This window comes from Tenebrio molitor, chromosome 4 (assembly GCF_963966145.1).
Source record: "Tenebrio molitor chromosome 4, icTenMoli1.1, whole genome shotgun sequence".
NCBI lineage: Eukaryota > Metazoa > Arthropoda > Insecta > Coleoptera > Tenebrionidae > Tenebrio > Tenebrio molitor.
This window is the reverse complement of record NC_091049.1, coordinates 19,701,920-19,718,064: the sequence shown is the minus strand read 5'-3', so window position 1 is coordinate 19,718,064 and position 16,145 is coordinate 19,701,920. Positions and strand designations below refer to the sequence as shown.

Genomic DNA, 16,145 nt, shown 5'->3' with positions numbered 1-16,145 from the left:
TAGCGACCCTGTATAAAAATGAATCGCCGTTCGTTAGTCTTGCCAAAAACTCAAAAACGGCTTGACCGATTTTAATATTAATTTTTTTCTTTTTTTCGCTTTAACAAAAAGAAAAAAAAATGGAAAAGTTGCCCGGAAAATTGAAAAATTCGGGAAAAACTGAAAGTGCTTTTTTCTATATGAACGGCAGGAACGATTTGGCTAATTTTTTTTTAATGTTCGTAATAATCCGTATGAGGTTTTTATGTAATGAAAAACTGGAAAAGTTGTCCGGAAAATTGGAAAATTCGGGAAAAACTGAGTCCTTTTTTGTGATGGATATGCATAATTCTTTTTTTTTGTTTTGTTCTTTATAGTCGTGAACAAGTTTTCAGGAAAAAAAATCGCGACAATTACTACAAAGGAAAGTCGAAAAATTCGGGCAAACTGCAAAAATTATAATTTTCTCTCCAACGTTCGCTATTACCATCTGCTTAGCTGCTATCATCTCCTCCACAATCTCACCTCTTTTGTCTGTGCGCGGGGATCCCCAATTTTTAGATTTACTATTGAAATCTCCAGGTACAATGCATTTCTTCTTCCCGTGGTTTTCTAAGAGTTCTTCTATATCTTGCACAAATTCCTTGAACCTATCTATCTTGTCATTTGGGGATATGTAGCCGCAACAAATTCTCAGATCTCTCATTTCCAGCCAGATTATTCCATCTTTCCTTACCACTCTCTTTATCGTTGTTTCCTCTGTTTGTTTATATATTTTAATTGCCGTGTCCTTATTTGTGTCGGCGATCCATGTTGCCCCCTCTGCAAGCTTTTTATTAGGCTCCGCAACCAGGACCACATCAACATTTTCCTCCTTAACGGTCTGCTCTAATAAATCATGGGCGGCTCTGCTCCTGTTTAAATTTGTTTGTAGTATTATCATTTGCTAATCGATTCTTCACCCTTTCGGTTTGCGCTCACCTTTTTTACCACTTCCCTGTAGCGCTCGCATCTCATGCTGTCTGCGCGGTGCCCTTTTTTATTGCATATGTAGCATGCTTCCTCTCCTTTACAATCCTTGGCTTCATGCTCTTCTCCGCCACAGTTTAGGCATTTTTGTGCTCTCTTTTCTTTATTTTTGCACGCGTATGACGCGTGTCCAAATTCTTGGCACCTGTAGCACCTAGGGGGAGTAATTTTCTCCGCTATCCTGCATCTGCTCCACCCTATCTTTATCCTGCGCTGTTTCAGTAGCATTTCTCCCCATCTCGCCGGCATTACCGCCAGGGCCGTGTTTGGGCCTTCACCATCTGCAGGTGCCCTTGGACCGAGCACTTTCACACAGGTTGTGCTATCTTCTACCTCCAGCTCATCCTTGATGGCTTTCTCGATTTCCTCCCTATCTATCGTCTTATCCAGGTCCCTTATTATTATTGCCACTTGTTTTTCTTCTAGTTTTTTCACGGTCGTGTCATTTCCCGCAATATTTTTGATTTTGGCAATCAATTCTTTTGCCGCTCCTTTTTTTCAACTACTTTAATCTTGGCGCCACCAGCTCTCGCCGTCCTGGCATCTAATATAAGGACGCCCATTTGTTGCGCGTCAATCCCTTTCCTTACGTTTTTCATCACCTCCGCAAAGGTCTTGGGGTCTACATTTTGGGGCGGTTTGACATGAATTGTCTCATTTTTTTTCTGTTGTTTTGCGTCTTCCAGCCTTCATTTTCAATTTGTCTATTTCGCGTTTCGGTTGGGATTTGTCCCAGGGGCTTCGATTTTGGTATATGAATTCCAATTCGGATTTTTATATTTTTAAAACACATTTCCAAGTATTTTCTCACTTTGGACGTATCGATGCCAGTAGGTTTTGGCCAGGCTATTATTTTCCTCTGTCTGTTTTTTGTTGCTTCTTTTATCTTTTTCATCGCATTTAAGACTTCGTTGTCCTTAGCTTCTTTAATGTGTACCCGGTATATGTATCTTTTATTTATTATTTCCACTCCTTCTGAAGTCTCCATAGTTGTAACTTGTGAGATACATGTCAGCTCTTCTTCCCTGTTTTTTTCAATACCAGGATATCTGTCTTTGATTGCCTTGTAAAGTCCCTTATCCATGTTTTTCTCTTCTTCACCTATTGTTATTAATGCAATGTCGTCTTCCAGTTCTTGGTTTGCAAGTGGCGATCCCTCCACTACTGCAGTTACCTTATAGATATTTTTCGGTCAGTCTTTTAAAGCTACTTTCATGATTTCTTCATTTGTAGTCGCTCTGTCAATGTCATTCTTTATTTTCTTGATTCCTTGCCCATCCTCGTCCGCTGCAGTATTTTCTTTAAGGTTTTTAATCTCCGTTTTTAAGTCCGAAATTATGGCTTTGAGCTCCGCGTTCTCCTTTTCCATTTCTCTCTGTTTGTCATTTACTGTTTCGTTCATCTCTTTAACCTCCTCTTCCTTCTTCTTGGTTTTCTCGTCTGACTTAGGTTCCTCAGCCTCCTTGTCCCCCGCTTTCGTTTTGTTCTCGTTATTGCCAGATTGTACTTGAACGGCTAACCTAGTGAGAGTCTCCGCGACCGCTTTTAGGTCTTTCCTTGGATGATACGTATCGCCGACTATTTTGCCAAGCTTGTTAATTTGATGGCACAATCTGTCCATTATCCATTTTTGGGAGTTGCCTCCCACGATCGGCTGTATTTCCGGCGTGCCTTCCGTCCTTTTGCGTTTGGTCGGTTTTTCCCCGTTTGTGCATTCCCTTACTACTGACCTATCTTCTTCTGTTTGTTCCAGAAAGTCCAGGCATAGGGAGCTAGCCGAGCTAGCTCTAGACCTTGGAGGTGTCCTTGCGATACTGTCTCTTCTCTTGAAAGGAGTTGCTCCTCCAGTATCTATCAATCCTACGGCCTGATCATCTGCCAGGAGGATCTGAGCGGTCATTTGTTGATTTTCGGGTGGGGCCCTGTCACTCACGCCGCTCTCTACAAGTGCAGGCTGCTCCTTTCTTGCTTTTTCTTCCGTTTCCTTTGTGTTTATAATTTTATAATCTTCCATGCTTTATCCCACGATGAGCAAGGGAAAAAACAGTCCACTCGACCAGAGCCCCGCATGGTCGAGTAAGGCATTTATACTACGAGGTGCGCCAGGTGCCCTGCAGGTTTTTGCGACTTCGCTGTCGGTTATTTTATGGAGGTTGCCTCCTCGCGGGACGGCCGGTTAAGGCAAGCCCCCCGGCCGCGAGTCCTCACACGACGTACCCCTGCCACGCTAGCAAGGGTTGTTGAGGTGTGAGCCGCGGTTACGGTGTGTGACGGTTGGTCCGCGTTCGACCAAACCATAGCTCGGATCTCCCCCGGGTTCGCCAGTTCCCGTGCCACGACTTTCGTGGTGGATCCTAAGGGTTGAGCCGTCCTTTGTTTTCGCCGGTCCGCTCGAGCCTTGCCGGCATGGGGGCACTGCCAGGAGCACGAAGCTCCCGCCGGTATCGCCCCGAGCATCATTCCGGTTACTTAAGCCCCTCCACCAACGACAAGGTCTCACGGCTCCTTGGAGGGGGACCTGACCTGACCTGACCTGACCCCCACGGCTCCATTGCACAATAATTTTATTAGTCTTGTAGAAAAAAAAATACCATTAGATGGACCCTTTGAACATGAAGCTGCGTTTGTCGATCGTTGGGGTGATCATTCAACTAACTGCATGTTTGTATGTGGCAGCAGGACATTTTTTTTATATAAGCGCTCGATGGCCACGATACTCGCAAAGCAGTACGCTGCTCCCATCGTAGCGGTGGAACTTGTTGCTGCTGATATAGTGTGAACATTGCGTTCATTCCATCTTTCCGGATCTTCCGTTTCCGTAGGCCGTGATTTTACCACTTGTGTTTCGCCTCCATTTAGAGTTAAATTCTTGGAGCACACTTTCTCCACTCTAAACGTTTCGAATTTTCCGATAATATCAGAAATCGGTTTTACATATTTTAAATTGAAGCGTGTACCACGAGCAAACTCTTTCTGGCGATTGCGATATACTGAAATACGCGTATCTGGTTCTAACAACTTCCATCCTTGTAGTCTTGATCCTAGTATCTCTGCTTGAGTTTTTGTTAAATTTAAGTCTCGAACCAGATTATTTAATTCCAACTGATTTACTAGATGAGGTTTGCCTTCTTGAGATGGTAAAAATTCCTCATCACTTCTTGACAGTACTGTAGTCGCTCCTTCTGTTTCCATATCATCTTCTTCTGTAAAATCAACTAAATATGTTGGTACGGGAACAGTTTCTGAATGAGGTACCGGTCGAGTAGCAGACGGCAAATTGGGATATACAATTTGCTTCTTGTTTTTAGCAGAATATCCAAATATTTTGGTACAACAAAAGTAGCAATTTCCGTTTGTTCACGCCAAATCATAGGAACTCTAAATGGCACAACGTGCACAGCAAAATTTTGGAGTCCAAGATTTGTCTTGGTTTTTAATTTTAATACCAAAATAATGGAAGTACGCTTTTTCAATTGTCGATGTAACATTTCGCTTATGCTGTTGAAGAGTTAGTTCTGCGCAAAGATAACAAAAACTGTTTGGGTCATTTACACAATTACGGGACATTTTGAATAGTGAATGTAACAGACGACAAGAATTACAAGAAGTCGACGCAATTTAATTTCAACAAACCTTCTGTACTCTCTTATACACCGCCACAATCGCATTTCTACGAATTAAATGTAAACGGTAGGTATACAAAAAAAAAGAGGCGTGGCTTAAGGTTTGTGGTGCATGAAACATGTTAAGACATATTCAGGCCTAATCAAGCAAGTAGCTGCAACCACATTTCTTTCTGAACATAACATTAATAGTGTAATCGGTGTTTTTACTTTTCTAAAATAAGGAGTGTTATTCAAAATTGACTTTTTTAAACAACTTACCAAAGCATTTTTTAACTCAACGTTCTTCAATTCATACTCATGCTGGATGGCTAGCTGCTTTTTTATTTCTTCATGCACGTCTCTTTGCTGCTTTTTAATTTCTTCATAGAATAGATCGCCTATAATTGTTTTGTATTTTTGTCCACTAACTGTGTGAAATAGGCGCGTATAACGCTTTCACAGTAGATTTTCGCGTTCTTCATTTGGAACCACTTTTTAAAGGCATTGTATTGTGTCTCGCACCTTGCCTTAGATTCGACGGATAGTAATTCTTATCAGTATCATAGCATGTTTTCTGCTAGAAAAACATGTTTACAAAATTTTATCAAAAAACAATTACTCGTTCAAGGTGTTGCATTTCTAATGCCACTCAGTACATCTCAACCAAAAGAAGTTAACAAAATTTAAACTGAATTATTCTTCTAAATATTTATTAATCTGAATCATGAAAATCTGATCCTGATTCTGAATCACTCTTCCAACAAAACAATGAACGCAGGAATATTAGCAACCGAAAATTTTTCCATATCTTTGGTCCAATCTGAAGCAATTAATTTTTCGCAATGTGTACAATAATTTTGCCATATTTCGGGTGTACATTTGTCAATTTCAAAAGTGATTCCGATTCCTTTATTCTACTCGAAGGTTGGTCATTGATATGTTTATTGTAATGGTTCTTAGAAAACCCCCATGCCAATTAGGTTGTATTGGCAATCATATGGGGGTAATCTGAGAACTTCATTTTGTCTGTTACACATTGTTTTTGGTTATTTCTTTTGAAAGGTATTATTAATTATTACAACTGATTTTTGGCATAATTTGGTTCAAATTGTACATGGTGATTTTTGAACAATTTAAATTTTTGTCTTTGTGGAAGACGACGTGGGTAGTTTTTCCAATTGCATTGAGTGATACGATGCATTGTCCATTATTACAAAAACACACAGTGGCGAGTAAAAAAACCGGATATTATTTTTAACATAACTGTTAAAGTGTGAAACCGGCCTTATTTACTACATTTAACATGACTGATTGTGACAGTTTAGTTAATAGCTATGCTATGTCTGGTCCATACTTCTGTAGGGGATAGAAACGTGCACCTTAAAAGTGGCCACTATGAACCACCTGGAGCGGAAGTCCATGTTTACTTTTCTTAAACAAAATTTTCGCTCTTGTGGAAAGTTAGAAAAAAAAACATCATTCTAAACATTTAACTTTTTAATTGAAAACTGGTATTTGAAAAATTTTTTTTTATTAATGCTCCATTCGACTCTTATGTTAGTCTTGTGGGCATAGAGAAACACAAGTTTCTAAAATAATCAGGGTGTAATGTCCGCCAAGCGTCGCTAACTGCATTCAAAATCTTTTCTCTCTTCTGACATATTATACGTTGCTGCTGTAATTTGTTTACCAAGAGCCCCCACATGTTCTCAATTGGATTTAGATCGAGACTACGATTCGGCCAATTAGAAACGGTAACGTTGTGATTTTGAAACCAAGCTGTTACCCTTTGCACGGTGTGAACTGGGCAGTTGTCTTGTTGGAAAACAAAATTAGCATACGTTCTTATCACTGAAGGCAGCATCAAATTTTCAAGAATCCCCATATAAGAATCCCTGTTGAACCGCGTTTCTACTTGTACCATTACTTCCGGACTATCGGCAGAAATCCAGGTCCATATACAGGGTGTCCCAGAACTGGCTCCCCAGAGAATAAAGGGACCTTAGGGCGAATATATTAACGTGTATTTTGAAGAAAAAAAGTCCTATCTCAAATGATAACCGAGAAAAGACATTCTGAAGTTGACCAATCAGAGTTGAGCACCACTAAGGTGGAATAATCGCAATTTTGCGTTGCCTAGGTTTCCTTTTTATCCGTAAACCTCTATAATTCTGTCCATTAGATTTGGTCGACTACATTTATTAGAATGATTGTTTACGTCAGTTTGACATTTGTTATACAATTTCGCTGCGGTATTTAATTCAAGTGTATCATTTAACATGTATTCTTCCTCTGAGTACGTAGATATGATTCTTACTTTTGCACGATGTGGGAACAATCCACATGAAGCAGTAAGGTTGTACCGTGAACAATTTCCGCAAAGACAAAGTCATCCGGATCATAAAACAATCCTGAAATTAATCGCTCGGAGTCGAGAAACGGGTCAGACGCAGCCAGTTCGAAGAGAAGTTGGGGGTGCTCCAAGAAGTGTAAGGGACTGTCGAACACGAGGAAGCCGTATTGAATGTCTTTGAGGAAGACGGCACCCGGAGTATTCGAACAGTTTCTCGTGAAATGGGTTTATCCAAGAGTTCGGTGCAGAGTTCTAGCTGATAATAGGAGGCATCCGTACCACTACACACGAGTACAACATCTTCTGCCAGAGGATTATCCAATTAGGCGATAATTTTGTCTATAGTTAATAAACCAAAACGATGCTGATCCACACTTCTTGTCAGGGATACTGTTTTCTGATGAGTCGCTATTTTGCCGGGAAGGTTGTTCCAATTATCACAACCTTCATATCTGGGCAGAGAAAAATCCAAGAGAATTATCTCCCATAGATTTTCAACATATAGGCTCTGCCATTTCTATTGAAACACCACCTGTTGGATTTTTCCTAAAATTTAGCAATGTGTAACAGGTTCTGTTGGTTGTAAAACGGCTTTTAGTGAGAAATTTGAAATTTTGACATTTTCTAGTTCCTAAAACGTCAAAGCAAATCGCTGTCAAAATAAATATTTTAAATTGATAAATCAATGATCTAACTACACATTTAGCAATTACATATTTATCTCGTCGACGCATCGTGCATTCTTAATATAATTTAATATAAATGTTAATAGAAATCTAAAAATTTTACGCCTGCGAATCCTACCACCACAAATGTGAGTGAGTGGTTTTTAGCGTGGTTATCTGTCGTTGTTAGTGTTCCTGCTGGAAGGTAAAACCCAAGGGAAACTCAAAGAATTTTAATCAATGAACAAGGAAATTACAAAATCAAAGGCGCCAGTTTTGGAATCTTGAAGGATTTCGCCTCTCAGGTGTGATTGGATAATTCTGTAGATAGTAATATCAGATATCTGGAAAAAGAATTTGGTATTATTGGGGTATGTGGGCAATGTGGGGTAAGAGTGTAAGGATTAAAAAAATCAGGACTTTGAGGAACTCAAAACTCATAATTGAATGAATTGGGGAAAAGTTTAAGTAAAAAAATAATTATTTTGGTTTATTTCAATGTACTTATATGTATTAAGTATTTTAATAAACTACACTTGCTGAAATGCTTTTTTTTTATTGAATTTTTCTTATGGTGAAACCACAGAGGATGAACGAAACTTACACGTAACCTCACTTTTCTGCTGTTAAAGTTAAATGAGTTATAATAATAACAAATAAAACTGCACTCGCTGAAAGTTTAGCTGAAGAGATGAAAATCAAAGTTAAAATTTAGATTTTAGAACAATAATTTAAGATGTCCCCTCAAGGCGCATGTGCTAAGTGGCGTGTGAAAAAAAGTGCGAGATTTAATTTTGATGTTATACCTAAATGTTAGCAAATGTAAATACGTTCTAAGCCGAAGATGCTCACGCTTTTTAGAATGATAGAAAGACGCCTTTTTTAACTTACAGAAAAGATTTATGAAATTTCAACACAAATTTTTCTGACTGACCACATTTGGTGACTTAAATGCAGTTTATCATATAATTTAATAAGAGCTCTCTTCATGTCAGCACCCATAAGGACTCGTTTTTTCTATTTTGCTCTATTTTCGCGAAAAAACAATAAATTCTTGATAATTATTGGTTTATAATTGAACGAAAGACGCGTTGAGTCAAATATGACATGACATTCAACAAAAATCAAGACTGGCAATAATAGTCAAAAAATTACTAAACATATTTGCAGCGTTGCCAAACTGACAATCAACAGGTGGTGTTTCAATAGAAATGGCAAAGCCTATAGGTTTTCTGTTAATTTGTGGACTGGGCTATTGGGCGATCGTTTGGCAAGTATAAGTGTGGTGGATCCTTCCATTTGTTAAAATTCCGAATCTCCCGCTCTAGATTGGACCGTTTGAATTCCCCGCAAGATTAACGGGGGCAAGATATGCTCAATTCATTGGCACGGAGTTACCTGATTTACTTGAAATTGTACCTCTTGCTTATCAAGTCAAGTCTTGATGTTGATGACAGATAAACGTCAACGAATTTTTATATCGGAAAACGTCAAAATTCCAGTTGCCCAAACATTTTATTGATTTGTGCGATATCAGAGATTTTTTGTTGTTGTCTAGCAACCGATCGGATTTTTTAGTAATACCTGAAGACGAGCTTCCGGGATTGGTGAAATTAAAAACTTTATAACTCGGTAATTTCAGCTAGCAGAAAATTTATTTTAGTCCATTTAGAGTCTCTTTTGTTGTCGGCACATGCCGTTTTTCTCTGGGGAGCCAGTTCTGGGACACCCTGTATTTATGGAAAATCTTGCTCTATCGCCAGGTGTGTTGACGTATGATTCATCATACCTATTAGAGTTTCTGGTCTGCACACTCGTATGTGACCGTTCCTAGAAGACTGAAATGTTTTTTCACTTATAATTACAAGAGAGCTTTTTTTTGTCGAAGTAAACCTAACATTTCAATGAGAATTTTGTTGCCTGGCAATTTAACGAAAAAAACTGCCTCTGATAAAAATTACGAGTCCTACGGACTGGCAGTTTTTTGAGTTTAATTGCCAGACAACAAAACTCGAATTATAAATGTCAAGTTTACTTCGACCCAAAAAAAAAGCTTGAGTGTAATTCGGTAAGACAATTTAATGAATACGTAAATCACTAAATTAACAAATAAGGTGTAAATTAGTTTATTTAATTTAACGGAAAAGTACAATTGTTAAAAACACAATTCTTATAAACAACTTGATTTTCAGAACTTTCGTGTCTTTTGTTAATAGTTTGCCGCATGCTGGTATTTTGAGCCGTGGTAGTAACTGTTTCTTGGATGGTAGTACGAATGGAACCAATGATTTCTCTATGATGTTCTTGATCTAACTGAAGGTACAGTTTTAATGACGATGGATTGCTATGTCCCGTAATTTTCACAAGTTTTTGTTCACCTACACCACTCCTGGACAAATCAGTTACGGCGGCAGCTCGAATAGAATGGTTCGTAATTTTCACCCGCTTAACATCAAGTCCAATATTTTTCGCCGAAGATTTGATCCATTTAGAGATTTCATTTGTCCCAGTAGGAGAATTTTTATACCATCCTTTCGAATTCGTTTTTTGCCAGAAAGGATTTAGAGTTAAAAAAAATTTTCACATGTGATATGGTTTCCACGTCTTCCCATAATTTGTTTAAACAATCTTACTGGACATATACTTTCTTCATCAGTGTTTGCAACCAACCATTTACTGTCGGCCAACTTCTGATTTCCCCCTTGTGCTGTCTTTGAAAACACTGGGTTATATTCAACTCTTCTGGTCTCTTGTCCATTGTTGTCTGTCTCGATTTTAAAATAGAATACCTTACAATTTGCTGCTTCTCCACCTCTCCAAGCTAATTCATTGGCAGCAATGTGATAAAATTTTCTTTGGAGCCCTACAGGTTCTTCTTCACTCCAGGACAGTGCCATTTCAAAAATTTCTTGTTTTTTGAGAGCTTTCGAACTCACCTTCCTTGTTTCTGGGATTGCTTGTAAAATTTTGCGTTTTGTGTCGCGGGCGTTTCTCGCTTTCTTAAACTGTTGTGACGATCACTTCCGGTAGTGACGTCACATGTGATTTGACGCCGTTCGGTCGGTCGCGGTAAGCCTCGAGCGCCAGTCCCTTTTTTCGGCTGAGGTGGGACGCCACATGGCCGGGGTAGCTTCGCGGAGTTACGGTATGTCCGGGGTCGGCTGTCAGGACGCGGGAAGGGGGGGGAAACCAAAACAAATACAGTCGCTGAAACCTTTATTTACAAATGTGGCTTGGAGAACCAGGTCCGGCGAAATCCTCTGGGGATGGTGTCCGTGACCTGGGCGCCTGGGGGATGTGGACGGGCTGGTCGCGTCTGTCTCCGGTGGAGCGTCCTTGGTGTAGAGGTTTGTACTTACTTGTTCTGGACGGACCGGCTTCACTGCTCACTGTGCCTGTGCGAGTGGTGGAATCAGTGAATAATAGCCATTATACGAGTACGCGCGAGAAGACTACACGTTCTTCACGACTACAAAAGAAACAATTTCTGAAAATTGAATTTTTTTGATTTTTTAATATCTCACAATTCAAATTGTGCCTCGTTTAACGGTTGCTACGTGACAAGTGACTTATTGTTTACAGACGCATCCAATTGGCGATCTGCCCGTGCAGAATGAAAATACGACGGATGTGATTGGCCGACAGCCGTGAATTCCAGTGTATTCGAACACGAGGTGTGGAATTGTTATTATTCTTCCCTTTAATATACGACAAGAATGCATTCATTCTTTAATAGTCGTGGAGAAAATTGGTTTCTTTCCGCGCTGCCACAGCTGTTAAAGAGGGAACTTGTAAAATGTGGTTTACTAAAGCCGCATCTTCTATTTCTCCAGAAACTTTTGGACGTCCAGTTCCCAAACGACGTTTAACATTACGTCACTTTTTTTTTTTTGGAAATTTAACGACCAATCATCATTTCATTTTAATGTCACTTTAAGTTTTTCCCTTTCACTTAAATGTCCATTTTTACTGTCTTATTAAAATACATTTGTAAATTTGTGGTGACAATGGCATCTGTAATTATTAGAATAAAATTAACAAAGTAAAAAATTATGTTTCCATATTTTTTCCGCGATAGTACCTATGATTTGGGATTTACAATCTTGACAATTTAAACTTTTTAATGTTTTAATAATCCAACCAGAGACGTATCCAGTTATATTTTTATGTAAATTTTTGTTCTAAATCAAATGCCGCAAGTTTTGAAATATGTATGTGTATACTTATTCACATTAAAAATTAGATATTATAACATTCCTTTGGGTCGGTATCGTCGTGGGTCGACAGCTGCAACACCTCCCGGGTTCGGGCCCTACGTTGGGGGCCCCAAGTTGGATGGCACTTGGTGATGATACGTGTTGGGATGTTTGGGACGGGTTCGATTCCGATGCAACACGATGGAGAAAACACAGGCTTTATTCAGTGAATAAATAAACAACAAACAACAAGGGGGGTGAGGGTAGGACTTTCGTCCGGCTCGTCCACCTGGGGAGCGTTTCCGGAGCGGAGCTACTCAAGGTCCGGGTAGATGTCCCGAGGGCGCTGTCTAGGTGGAGCCAAGAGTGATCGTCCGTCCAGCTTCTGGGGCAGAGCTATTCCAATGTCCGGGTGGATGTCTCTAGGGCGCTGTCCGGTCGGAGCAGAAGAATAGTCTTAGCTCTTCTGCGTGACGTTCTGCAATTTATAGGGTCCGACGATGGGTGAGATGGGTAGAAGGGAAATCGCGGAAATGATCAAGGTTGGGGAGGCGACGAAGGCGCTAGTCTGGTGGCCGCTCAGCGCACTACACCTCTGGGTCGCTACAATATGAAGTTATGTCATTTACTATAAATGTTGGCTACTAATACTTTCATATTAAATAAATCTGGAATATTAGTAGTGGTTTCGCAGTTTGTTCCACTCCCTTTCGATCCACAAACATTCCAAATCATTACTGACTTAAAGCTTTCTCGAAACTGCATCGTTGTTGGATTTACAGTTCAATTCCTTTGATTTCTAACCTTTCCAAAAAGATTCTCAATAACATCTTATTCAGACTTCGTAGTAGAAAAAAGTGCCGCTAGGCATTTTTTTTTCTAAAACTTCATAAATCTAAAAATCCAAGTAGTGTTGTCATCCAATTCTTTCCAATGTAGGAGGTACTAGTTTTAACAATAAAATGCACGTTGCTTAAATGCTGCAGTGCTTCTTTTCAAAATTTCATATGGTTTCCACATCGTGGACGCTGTGAATAGTTTATCACAAAACTTTATTATTATTGGTGTTCCTAAAGCTTCTTCATTTAAATTGTTAAACTCCGTACGGTGATAGATTGCACGTTTTTAAATTCTAGTTCCAAAACATAAAGCAGTGAAAAATACTAAACTCTCCATCTCAATTGTTTCACGTTATGTAGAAAACCGTTGTATCCCTGTAGATTAATTCCCGCCAAACCAGTTTCTGTGTCTGTCTTCTGTCAAAAAACGTGCAATCTATCAGAGTACGGAGTATATCAAGTATCACCTGTTAAAATATTTATTAATTATTAGGTTTTAATTTCATAGAAAATTATCACATTTTGTTGAGAGGGAGACGGTTAAAACCGTAGAATGGCTCAAAACTTCAGTGGCATGACACACCTTCATTTTCTTAATCTTTTCAGGAATCAAGTGCAAGTCGGTAATTTTATGAAGAACTCTTAATTCCTCACATGCTACAATAAAAAAAGGGTAGCCACAGGGTCGGTCACGGCTTCCGGGCCAGAGGTGTCTCTTCGGGTCGGACATATTGGCGGACGCGTTTCCCGGTGCCGGTTCGCTTCACCTTCCGGTGTCGGGGCCGTCGGGGACGCGTTCCTCTTGGGCACGGCCGGTCTCCCTGCGGATCGGCTGCGTGTGGGCGGAGCGGCGGGCGGGAGACACGCTGCAGGGTGTGTTCGGGCGGGCTGCCTGTAGGCGGTGCTTCCGGCGGGCCGGTCGGTGTCGAGATCGGTGGCGTGCTGTCGCCGGGTGAGTGGCTCCTGTCGGGAACACGGGGCGGCGGTAGCGACGGCAGCGGCGGCGTTGGATCACGTTGTCGGCTGCGGACCGTGAGGTCCATTGGAGTCCCAGGCCCCCGTGATTCCCCTGTCAGCCGAGGGAGGGCCTGCCTGTCCGATCCGTCGGTCCAGCAGATGGAGGCGGCTGGTCGGGTCTGCGGGAGCAGGGGGTTTTCCCCGCTGGCAGTCGGGCCTGTCTGTGAGGGAGTGGGTGGGTTCCGAACCTCCTTGGGGTTCCGTGTCCTTCTCTTCCCGTCCTGGGGAGTCTGCGGCGTCCTCCTGAACCGTTGCTGCAGCTGGTGGGAGGCCCGTCGGGCGGCTTGGGCCAGCTCAGCCTGGCATCGTGTATTGTATTAAATTTTTCCTACTACGAAGCACCAACATTTTATAATGTTAAAAGAATAGCAACAATCGTGCCGTATCGCGACCGTCCTTGGATCTTGGAAGCAGAAACCATAGCAACAGCTTTTACAAACATTTTATTTTTCGTCTACAAACGGCGTGAATTGTGTGCGTGTAATCCGTAATAATGTTAGTTTGATAGTTTGTGGTTATTGGTATTTATGCAACAAGCCTTCCCGTAAAATATGGAATGTGACGGAATTGAAAGAGCCGCTGGAATTACGTTAGGCTCATTGTTGCCTGTCAAGTCGAGTGAGCGATATAACCTAACTTTCCAACAATTCATAAATCATAATAAATGTAAATAAGTAGATTAATTTTCCTTTGTTGTATTAAATTGGACTAATTAAACGACATATTATTATAAAATGTGTTGCTGTTTTCCATTTGATGATTTGGGTACCTCAATCGAAATTGTCACAAAATAAAATAAATCCTCTTCGTCGCGTAAGGAATCTCCTAGTCGCGTAAGTATTTTACTTTCGTAGCTAGCAACCACACGCAAGATAGGTTTCACTTTCGATTACAAGTGTGTTGCTAGGACAGTAGATGAAACTTTCTAGATACGTAGTAGGAAATAGTTATTTAGGATATAAGTGTAAAAAGTTATCCTTTATTGCACGAACTGGTTTAAAATACGACCGAGGTACGAGGGATTATTTTAAAGGATATGCAACGACTTCCATGACTGATGTACTTTCCACTTATCTTGAATAACGATGTGTGGATGTATACACTTTTCCTTGCTCCACGGCCCTGCAGAAATGAGTCACATCTGAAATTAAATAAAAAAAAATTATTAACTTAGCGCAGGAAAATTTGCCAAGCGTCCTTACTGTAACCACACATTCACACAAGAATGCGCGGGAACGTCGCAGGCTCGCAGGTGCTAGTTCGCAAACTCACAAGATGACAAGAACGACATTTGCCTGCGCGGTTTATTCAAAATCCCCCCCCCCCCCCTTACGTTCCGCCGCCGAGATGGCCAACACTTTTTGCTCTGCCAGTTTGCCTCGTGGAAGTGATGGGCGATTGACCTCTCTGTCTCCTCGGCTCCAGGCTGGCCGGCGAGCGCCTCCATCGTGGTACGAGAACAAGACTCGTTGGCGCACGTCGGTATGGACGAACAGCTTCTTGGGGCCGTAGAAAATAAACGAAATAAAATAAAATGACTATTACATCTAGAACATAAAAGTATTTCGCATCCTGCAATTTTTTGTTAAAGAAGATGCCTCAGTTTAAGGGAATATTTATTGTTTATGTATTATATTGGGTGTTTTTTAATTAAAATTCACCTCAGTCGTTTGTGAACCAACCAGCAAATGAGATTTAACCTTACTGGTACATTTGGATTCGTCGAGGCATTCCATTAGCAATGTACCGGGTGAGTCAAGTTTTACCGCCCGAGCGAAAACACCCACTTCTAATCGATCTCAAATCTCTAATCTAAAATTCAGGAATGATTGTGAATCACTGTAGAACGTTCTGTAAAAATTTCAATTTTTTTAATGAAACAGGTAAATACACTCACCGGCACAAAAAACGACTCATTATGATTTCTTTAATAAATGATCTTGAAATTATATTTGTGCTTATTTTTCTTTATTATACTTAAATTGGGATATTTTCAATCATCGGGAGTGCTATGGTCACCATGGCAACCGAATTGATTTGTTTAAATAAATTATTAGAAAATTTGCGTTACTTCCACGTTGTGTTTTTGTCGGTTGATTTACGTGTTAAAAGATTTAAGGTGACAATACGAGATACTAATTCAAAATGCTGTTCAAATTTTGGCAATTTTTTATAACATAATTTTTTTTCTGAAAAATTGCTTTTATTTTTTTTTCATTAAAATTTTATTTGCTGTGTTTAATGTTTTGTTTGTCGGATATTCTTTGGCAAAGAATAACTTAAATAACACTTATCAATACAACATGATATCAAAAAATGTTTCTAAGACACTGAATTACTTAATTATATTAATAAAATTCAAAGTGAGTCGTTTTTTGTGCCGGTCAGCGTATTTCGTTTTAATTCAATAAAGTTATGTATTGGCCGTTGTTAAATGCTGTTAAATGGCGTTTTTCAAGTAC

General features: G+C 40.1%; 2 long non-coding RNA genes across 2 annotated transcripts; both read right to left on the bottom strand.

Moving 5' to 3' along the window:
- Window positions 1-9,604: 9,604 nt before the first annotated feature.
- LOC138128402 (uncharacterized) lies at window positions 9,605-11,516 on the bottom strand. The gene is made up of 2 exons (XR_011158638.1): window positions 11,156-11,516; window positions 9,605-11,100 (listed from the first exon to the last, which is right to left on the bottom strand). It is a non-coding gene; the product is annotated as an uncharacterized lncRNA (long non-coding RNA).
- A 513-nt stretch (window positions 11,517-12,029) lies between these two features.
- Window positions 12,030-15,024, bottom strand: LOC138128401 (uncharacterized). The gene is made up of 2 exons (XR_011158637.1): window positions 14,886-15,024; window positions 12,030-14,824 (listed from the first exon to the last, which is right to left on the bottom strand). It is a non-coding gene; the product is annotated as an uncharacterized lncRNA (long non-coding RNA).
- Window positions 15,025-16,145: the final 1,121 nt, after the last annotated feature.